This window comes from Pteropus vampyrus, unplaced genomic scaffold (genome assembly GCF_000151845.1).
Source record: "Pteropus vampyrus isolate Shadow unplaced genomic scaffold, Pvam_2.0 Scaffold152, whole genome shotgun sequence".
Taxonomy (NCBI): domain Eukaryota; kingdom Metazoa; phylum Chordata; class Mammalia; order Chiroptera; family Pteropodidae; genus Pteropus; species Pteropus vampyrus.
The window spans coordinates 402321-412315 of NW_011888933.1; the positions used below are offsets into that span (position 1 = coordinate 402321).

The 9995-nt window shown below is 33.4% G+C and overlaps 1 protein-coding gene and 1 pseudogene across 16 annotated transcripts in view; one reads left to right on the forward strand and one right to left on the reverse strand.

The window, feature by feature from the left end:
• Positions 1-9995, reverse strand: part of MAP2 (microtubule associated protein 2) — a 259216-nt gene that overhangs the window by 49307 nt on the left and 199914 nt on the right. The window lies entirely within an intron of this gene.
• LOC111745352 lies at positions 6371-6489 on the forward strand (annotated as a pseudogene).

Genomic DNA, 9995 nt, shown 5'->3' on the forward strand with positions numbered 1-9995 from the left:
TTTATAAAGCTGTTTATATAAACAGAAACATTTTGATTTATTTTGTACCTAGTAAAAATTCAAAGAGGAGAGAGGATTCATTTTGGATTTAACTTAAAATATGTTTTGTAGTTTTGCTAGTTTTCTAGAAAAGTGTCATTAAAATAAGTTTTTGTGCTGATTTGCAGAAATACCATGATTTAAAGTCTAAAGAAGATGCCTCAAGTATGAATTTGTGATTAAACAGCATTATCCAGGATCAGTGTAAACGAGACTAATTCAGAAAATCATGTTAAGATAAAGTTGGAATGAAATATATGGAAATGATATATCAGATGGTCTCTTTCTTAAGAGCTACTATTTTTCTTGATAGCAGATGCTTTAAAGATCTTTAAGGCCATATAATACATACCAATGTAGTACAATAGTTTCATTAAAATTGGGGCGGGGAAGGGAGAGTTATCATTAAAATGATCAGTCTGTGAGAAGCCAGATAACTAGCTTTTAGCCTGAAATGGCATCGACTGGACCATATCAATGCTAATTTTATATAACCTAGTCAGAAAAATATTCCAGGTATGATGTTCCACATTTCAACTAAAAATGAAAGAAGCCTTTTGAGATTAAAAATATATTATAGGTTAGAAATAAATTCTGCAGACTCTAACCTTCATTATCTCTATATAAAAACATCTACCATACAAAGAAATAAGCCCACTTATAGCCAGAATAGAAACAAATTGTACTGGACAAGAGGAGTAGGGTGAGGTTTGTTCTCATAATTTTAGTTACGATTTTAGAATGAATATTTCATTAAAGTTTTATTATGGCTCATGATCAGAATTTGCCAATTCATAAGCAGGTTGGAAGAGATCTGCCTGTTTTTACTTGGTTTAGATTAAGCATCCTCTGGAAAGTCTTCCTCACCCCGCCCAGGATGACAGAGGGTATACTGCTTAAAAACTAGGCTTTCAAGATAAGGAATCTGCTTGGATAGAATTTATCTGAACTTCAAAAGTTTCTAAAGGTATGAACCAAGGAAACATACTCTCAGACCTGCTCATCTATCTAAACTATACAACTACCATTCCTGATTATATTTTGAATCAGTCTCTTTCCCCCTCCATTTCGTCCTTCTTCCCCTCTTCCTACCTCTCCCAACCTCCTCCCCGCCTCTGCCTATCTACCTACCTATATATCTTGTGGATTAAATAAGATAGTGTAATAAATAATCTATCTTACTTGTATATATTAATTTTCAATGAAATTCAGACATTTAAAAATCAATAGAGTGATTCTGAAGAGTTCCACAAGGCATGATAACCCCTGTCTACTCCTGAGGACAATTAGCAACACGAAAGGTTCTTTTTGAAATAAAAGATTAGACTACATTTTAATATTTCATTACTTAGTTTCTTTTACCTCCTTATTCCCTTTCTTAATCTCTGCCCTATTTTTAATTTTTTTCTTCCAAACGTTATATGTATAAAATTATAAATAGAACCTACATGTTCAAAAGATTAAAGATGAATCTAGATTACACATAAATTGGGAAACTATTATCATTATACTTAATTAAAAGATACCACTGCTCTTCACAGCTGAAAACATGATACTTCTTACTGTAGACTGAAAATTTGAAAGACTCAATTATCTTCCTTTTGAACGTCTAAAGTTTTCTAGAAGTGGACATTTTTAGTTTATGTTAAAAATTGTCTTAAAGAGTGTGTGTAATATCCATTTTATTCTCTTTCGTTAATGTCAAAATTTCAATATAATTAACAATAATTTTCGCATTATAATGAGAACCTTATAACCAATATTTGAACATTAACTTATTATTTCATCAGTAGTGTCATTATGGTAGTGAGACAGTTTCTATAAGTCATACAAGATCATCTCATGACATGTCTGTAAAGTCATGTCAGGCCTAAGTAAAATGAATGACAACTTGAAAATAATCTGAAAGTGATTTGCCTACAAATCGGTTGGAAGGAAAACATTGAAACCAACTTCTTTAAAACAATTTATCTCATAACATTTGAAAATGTTATTAATTTTAAGTTGATATAAAATATAGGATTTAAAGATAAAACCCAGGGAACAGGTGATAACAAATCACCACTATATAAATGTCTAAAGGTCAAAAGTAAAGTCATCTTAAAGACTTAATCTGGGCAACAGAGATAGGGTCAGTATTCAGAAAATAATATCAAAGCAGTCCTCAGTAGATAAACTGAAATCTGGTGAGAAATATTTTTTCCTTGTATTGGGGAACTAGAATGGTGGAAATATATATAGGAAGTAAATAGGTATGAGAAATAAATTGAAATATGGCTCATCCATAGAAACATATTTGATAATACACAAAAGAAAGCACGTTAAGCTACTTACATTTCACCTAAGTAATGAATAAACATCATACTGCGATACCAGGTTATTAAAAAGTTGTTACACTAGGCACTTTTATTTCCCGTCAATATAACTTAATCTACACATTAATACATTTTTCATATGGGGATACTGGCAAAACAATGGATAAAGGCAACTTATTATCCTGTTTGGATATCACTTTTATTTACATCAGTGTAGTACAAATATTTTACGTAAATAGTAGGTTCAGGTGTCAGAAAACCTGGAATCAAATTCTACCTTTATCTCTTATTAGCCACAAGTTAGTGACAATCTTTCTAACTTTCAGATTCCCCATCTGTAAAGGGGAATAAAAGTGGTATTCATATTATAATATATTGTGACAATTAAATGAAATAATATATATGAAGTGCTTACTTACATAATTGTAAAATACCGTTTAATCACTCTTGCTGTTTGGTTATCACCTAAGTCTATGATCAATGTATGACTGACAAAACGTCCAGTAAAGGCTTGAAAGTTTTTGTCATACATTGAGATAATTCTGTCATTTTTCCCAGTGAATAATTTCTTTCCTGCATGTAGGGTCACTGCCTAACAGACAATATTTCAGGCTTGTACCACTTATTATTTAAACTAAAATTATGAAGTAAAGTTTACTCTACTGTTGTACCATACTATTCACCACGTATAACCATTGGAGCCCTCTGGATTTCCTATGGTGCTGATCTAGGCTATACCACTTATGTTTTTCTGGTCACAATATCATCATTTCAGAAATTTCAAGACAGTCTCAAGGCCTGGTTTTTAGCACATATTTTTTAGTTCTTTTTTTTTTTTTTATATTACTCTATCAATATAGCTTGGTCGATTTATAACAAAAGCAATAAAGTTGAAACCTCAGTGGCCTTGAAAATTCCACTGTGCTTCTGAGCCATATATAACATGCTTGGGAAACACACCAGTTTGATTTGAAAGTATACTTTTTGGGTTTTCATCAGGACCAGCTGTGATTACTTGAAAATGCAAAAGCTCACGAATTGTACTGTATACCAAAAAAGAAAAAAAAAAAAAAATCCGAGCAAGTTGGCATATGCCTGAGAACATATTTTTGTTGATTTCTTTCAGGTTGTTAAGAGAGAAGTAAGAGACATTGATAAGAAATTCATCATATAGAATATAAAAGCCAGTAAATGCTTCCTCTTGGAAGGATAACAGGCATAATAACATTGTGTTAAATGACAAGCCTACCTTATACTTGTGAAAGAAAGAAAACAAAACAATTCTAGACAGAATGCTTCTGTCAAGAAAAGGTTTTTCTCAGTAGGGTACAGAATGGTTGCCTAGGAAACCGATGCTAATTGCTGCTGCTGATGGAAACTAGTCAACAAGGAAAGCACTGTGCAGTTCGAAGCTGTCTGCTAAACAAATACCTTAGATAAATTCATAAAAGCAGAGAAAAAAAGAAAGTTCCTTGCTTCTATTCCTTGCTTAATTTGGAGAGTAAATGGTTTCTCTGAAACTATTTCCTGTCATCAACTGGTGAGGAAGGAAATTAAAAGAGCAGATTGTTGGGGTTTTTTGTTTGTTTGTTTCCCTGGCACCTTAGCATTCATTAAAAAGGCCACTGTTGGCATATCCCTCCCAAGTGATCTTGAAGGATCACCCAGGCCAACACTGCAGCTGTCGATCCTTGCCTACCAGCTTTTTCTTCCAAAGATTTCTTTTCCTAAAGATTTCCTGATTTAAACAAGAAAAAATTTATTCATGGAGAAAAATGCATTTGAGGTAAAGTTAGTTGATGGGGCAAATGCATTTAAGATAAGAAATCGTGACTACACAAAGTTCAGTCCTGTGGATATTTAAATTTAACAGATTTTGTATTATACCCACTTTAGATAGTGGAACTATACTTAGTCATTACGGGGGATACAACGATGAGTCAGACTTGGAGTTCCTACATTTAAAATGTGCTTGAAATGGGGCAATCTCATTGAAGGACATGTTTTTTGTTTTTTTAAGATTTTTCTAGTAATGGCCTCAGATTTTGGCTGAACCATCCACAGTCACTCACAGTCTTCTCCTGAAATGCATTTGCAACCTGGTTGGGCTAAGACTGGTAGGTAGCACAGTGTATTATGCCATTTTTTCCTACCTCGACCTATGTGCTCAAATTTGTTTAGACTGACAAATTAACCTACTCAAATAAAGTTTCTAGAGCTTGAACAAAATCTGCCTAGCATTTAAATTTAGTCAAAGAGGAAGTATAGTAAATCAAAATGATTATCAGTGCGAGAACATCACAGGTTAAGGATACCATGTATGAAGTCAAAAGTAATTAGAAAAGAAAAGCACAGATCAGAAATAGCACCTACTGGAAAACTGTGCTTCTAATTTTAAGGGTCCAGCTGGAAACAGGAAAAACACATTTAAGCAGAAAAAAATATAGTATGCCAATATAGTCTAGCTTTCTATTATCATATTCTAGTTAAAGGTTTTGCTGCTGGTGGTGTTGGAAGTTTCCCATGTAGTAATGTGTACATATTTATATTGCTGTTTGTAGCTCGTATATTAAACATTTCATAATTAAGTTGGGTTGTAATATTATATTGATCTCAAATTTCTCAAGAGAAATTCCTTGGGGAATGTGCTCCCTGAAATTTTCCAATTGCTTTAATGTCAATAAATTAAATACAAACTACAAACATTAAGGCGCTGAGGGAATTGCTAATGCTTCTAGAGCTTTAAAAAGCTCGGTTTTGCATCTTGTCAATAACATTACAATTTTACTACTCCTTATAGACTTGTGAGCAATTGGATTATCTTTTGCATTGTCTTGAATATATCACGTTGTCAAAGGGCTGTTGAGGACGGGACATTGTGGACATCACTCATTCATAGGGCCACCAGGAACCACAACCAACTCAATGGCACATATACATTTCAATCTATATCTCTTCTCTGTGTATTGGGTCTCACTGTTATCAAGCACACCTCTAAAAACACTTGTAAATTGCCAGTGCCATCAATATCATACATAAAACTGTTAAAATATTCACTTTTATTTGAAGACATTGAAGCTATATCAGAATGCAAATGATATCTAGAAAGCATAAAACCAACTTATATTGTAATAACTCTGGTTGTCTTATTGTAGGAACCTAGCAGAAAGAGAAAGGTAGATCAGTTTTGATGGAGCTGCGGAGTTGAGAAAAACATGAGTGAGATGCTATCTAGGTAGGTAGGATGACACTGGGCTTTAAGGTGAATGGTGGGATCCTGGGCATATGAGGTGGCTTCAGATGACTGCTGACAACCTGAAGAAAATGAAGAAATGGGATTCAGGAAGCAAATGGAAAATTGCTCAAGGCAAGTTCTAATTACTTTATAATTTTGATTAGAGAAGATCCCAGATAGGCAGATGTTACTATAATCATAAGCTGTAGTATGTCTATAAACACAGAGCTTCATTTAGTATGAAAAACACAATCCTAGGGAAGAAATAAATGAAATTTCTTCATGATATGGTAAGTCATATTTCACAATTTTTCATTTTATTTTCTTAAAATATGGCAAAGTGATTCAATTTACTATGAAAATATATGAAAGATACCATTTTTTCCCTCTGACGTATGAAAGAATTTCTTAATCAGGATGTGTACCTTTTTTTCAAAATTAAATTATAATTTCAGTATTTCATATACAGTAGTCCTGATCATGAAGAAGTTGACCAATTCTTGGTTCTCAGAATATGTCTGAAAATAGCTTGATTTTTCTGACTCATTTTCATTCCCCTTGCCAGGTTATCAATCATACCTTCCGAACTTTTGTAGAGATCCTTTTACCTCTCAAAAAAGTTTTATTTGAGATTGTAATTTGGGTCTGTTTTCCTAAAGAGAAGTTAGCTGTGAAAGTAAAAACTCTCATGAATCTAGGAAACTTTATGGTTTCTGCTTTATTTTTCTTGGATAATTCTGAAATGCACCATGCAACACAGAGGCAAGAATGACTTGGTTTAGTCTATGGCCATGCCACCCTGAACGTGCTTGATCTTGTCTGATCTCGGAAGCTAAGCAGGGTCAGGCCTGGTTAGTACTTGGATGGGAGACCATCTAGGAATACCAGGTTCTGTAGGTGTTAAACAAACAAACAGACAAATAAATAATAAAATAAAGTTGATGGCTTTATATCAAAAAAGAAAAAGAAAATTAAAAAAGAGAATGACTTGGTCTGATAGTTAACAAAATGATTAAATGCTATAGGAAGAAAAGTATAGTTTTAAGGCAATCATATTATTAAAAAGAGTCTTACTTAAAATTTTATATAAAATAACATTTTAACCAAACAGATTTTTCAAAATATTATCTAAAAAGCATATTTGATAATTTCCATTTTGCTATAGACCTGGTGAAGAAAAGCATTTTGTTTTCATATAGTTTTTTTGCATCCGGTTGCACTGGAGAACATAATGGAAAGTTGAAATTTACCATCATTTGGAGAACAGGATACTCAAGCATTTCTAGTTAGAATTGAAGAAATGCTCATTATTTTTTAAAATTTAGTTTTAAAAAATTAAACATAATTTGAGAGGCTTTTAGTCCTCCATATTAAAAAAATTAAATTCAACCTTATCTGATGGTTCTACTCCTAAGATGCTAAATTATCAGCTAGGGTAGCTACAATTTACCTTCAAAAGGTGAAATACCACTAGAAACGAAACCTGTCACCAAACAGCCAAGTTCTTGAACATGAACAGTGTTTTCAAGTTGCACTCAGATTATATGTGCAACCTCAACGTGGTCCACAAAGCATTTCAAGCACTATATTTTTCTTAGGCCAGATGGCAGTTATTTTCATGAGGACAGGGACCATTGTTATTCTCATTGAATGAACTTCCCCTCCTAAAATGTGCTTTCTGAAAGTGGCATCTGTATTTGCTTCAAACTCTATTCTTTGTTTTCTTTCTTAATGCAATCAAGACTTACATGAATTGGGTGAGAACTCACCTCGAGAAAATATCTTACATGCATTTTGACCTAGGCCAAGTTAGTGCAATTTATTTATTTTATTTTACTTTTTGAGTAAAGGCAGTTTTCTCTATGTCAACATTTATGTTCTGGTAGAGATCTGAGGAGAGCAGATTTACTTCAATTTTTTTCAATGCTTTAGTCACAAACTTCTATTTTTCAAGCTGATGAGAAAATAAGCAATAGCCAATTTTTAAGGAAAGAGAAAAATGTATTTGGGCTTTAAGATAAAGGATAGCAAAATCCAAAATGCAGCAAGGAGAAAAATTACCCAATGAACTGATTCTTTTTAAAAATTGCTTATAAAAGTAATAGTAGTTGTGTTGTTGTTGTTGTTGTTGTTATCATCATTATTATTATTATCATCATCATCATCCTTGGAGAAAAAGAAGGCCCTTTTTTCTGAAATACTTAATGATTAGAATTAGAAAATTTAAATAGCAGAATCTTTCATTTTAATATGTCAAAAAGAAAAAATAGATTGCAAGAAGCTTTTATTTTTTTTTAAATAATGAAACTAGGGAGGTATATCTAATTGAAATCAAACTATTTTTCCTAAGGTTAATGAATAAACAGCCCTGTTATCCAATAAGGAAATGCAGTTTATTACCTAAGAACTTACCATTTTGAAATCATTTTATGGATTCAAAAATGAAGTAGAGAAAAAAGGACACTGGTGATATTTATTCAGGTTGAACTTCAAAAACAGAATATATAACATTTCTCCGAGACAATACTGGTACATTCCATTAAAGAAGTTTAAGTACGTCCATAACTTTGAACATTCACTTGCTTTAAGATTCGGATCGTCCATTTGTCAGAAAAGAAATTTCTGAGCTCCTGACCTCAAACAGTAAGGCAATCATTACCTTATAGCCAGCGGATCAACAAGGACATTCACTTAGAATTCTCCTTGCAGGATATTTCAGTGAGATTTTCAATTGAGGCCAACTATTACATTGTGATCAATTTTTTAGGAATGAGCATGAAAAGTTGTTCAATATCTGTGTGTTCATTAGCTGTTAAGATTATAGATGCCTCTTAGGTTATTTATCCTGACGTTTCATATTCTTCCTAGTTCAGTAATTTTTATCATCAAGAAAATATTTCTAATTAGATGTCTTACTTCTACCTAAAGTCAAAAACATATTTCCTTTACTCCAAACCTTCATTCCCATTTTTATACCATGTCAAGTCTTTCACTACATCCTTTCACGACAGTCTTTTCATTACAATATTTCAGAGTTTCTACTTAATTCCTTAGTAGTCTAGCCAACAGTTCTAGAGCCTTTACTTTTAATCTAGCCCCCTCTTATAGTTTCTCTATTTGCCTCTTTATTTCCGGTATTCCTTTCTAACACAATCTTTCCCACAAACATTATTCACATTGTGGTAAAATTTTTGTAACCCCATTTTGTTACATGATTTCCATTTTCAAAACCAAACACAGATACTAAGTGTCTGTCTTCCTTATATCAATTCAAAAAATACTTATTAACACCTACTATAGAAAATAAGCATTGCATTATAGACCAAAAGGAACATGAAGATGAATGAAACATAACTACTCAAAACACTCACAACAAGTAAAAGCAAGCAACAAGTGACCTCAGTAAAGTGCTCCATAGGACCAATGCTATCAGTGAGATCTAAACATGGTATGTGGGGATGTTCAGAAGAGGAAGAGATTCATTGAGAGAATAAAATCAACATCAGCTCTAGATCTTTCACTATGAACTTTTGATAATCTCTTCTGTAGCAGGTATCCCTTTCATATGTTTTTCCATGACTTGTTTCACAATGCTGCACAAGAATGAAACCACGACAGTCTGGTTGGGCAAATGTAACCTGTTTTGCAAAAAAGAAGATTGTTATTTCACTCAGAGGACTGACCCATCAAGCTGGAGTCGCTTATCTAAGACCCAGAGGCGCTCATATCCCAGCAGTGCCTCGACCTGTGTTGCCAAATAGAAAATTTGGACTGAAAATATTAAGTCTAATTTTCAGGCTGCTGAAGCTCGAATCATCTCTATTAAAGATGATTATTCTCTGAAAAATCTCTGATTTTCCTCCCTTATTATCCATTTTGCCTATGTCTTAAGTACTGAGTAATGCTGAAATCAACTGTAAAAGCAGGTTTTTAATTCTCATTGTGTGTTCTAGCATTTGCATATTTGTTAAAAGTTGCAACAAGAGCCAAGGACATAGATTTTCCTCTTTCTGTGCTCATTAGCTTGGCTGAGTTTTGAATTGTATTTTCTATGAGTGTTGCTGAATGGTGACTCATTCTGGGAGATGAGCCACACAGTGAGCAGGCAGCAAGAGAGTCAGTGTCCTTTTCCCCTCAGGACTCATGATGCCAAGTCAGATCATGCTTAAACTACCAAGTCTGCAATGCAGCACCAGTTGTTCTGTTCATCTGCTCCTGATATTTCCAGACTCCCCTGACAGTCAAAGCACGTGCTTTATGTAATGTGCTGAGGAGCAGTGAAGTGTGAGGGAATGAAAGAACGAGGAAAAGGTTTAATATACTGGAGAAGAAAGAGTCGGTTCATCTCAGTGGCTTGGGGAGGAAAGAGGGAGGAGTGATGACTGCTAGGTACTCCCCAGTCTACT